Source organism: Propithecus coquereli, unplaced genomic scaffold (assembly GCF_000956105.1).
Source record: "Propithecus coquereli isolate 6110/MARCELLA unplaced genomic scaffold, Pcoq_1.0 Scaffold188, whole genome shotgun sequence".
In the NCBI taxonomy this organism is placed as follows: domain Eukaryota; kingdom Metazoa; phylum Chordata; class Mammalia; order Primates; family Indriidae; genus Propithecus; species Propithecus coquereli.
Window position 1 is genome coordinate 1,886,161 of NW_012143634.1, and position 268 is coordinate 1,886,428.

Here is a 268-nt window from a genome sequence, read left to right on the forward strand (position 1 = left end):
TTTTTTTTGGCTCTGTTTTCAGGCTTTTTCTCTTTTAATTCATCCAGTCTCTTTTCCATTTGAATACTGTATAGTGAAACTCTATAGTGAAATTCTATACATTTTGTTGGAAAAGATGGACAGAAACTTCAGGATAGTGTTATTTGGAGAGGCGGAGGACATGGGATCAAGGAGAAATGCAAAGAGGGCATTAATGGTATCCATAACATTTTATTTCTTTTTGAAGCAAATATGGCAAAATATTAAGATGTGGTAAGGCTGCATAGCA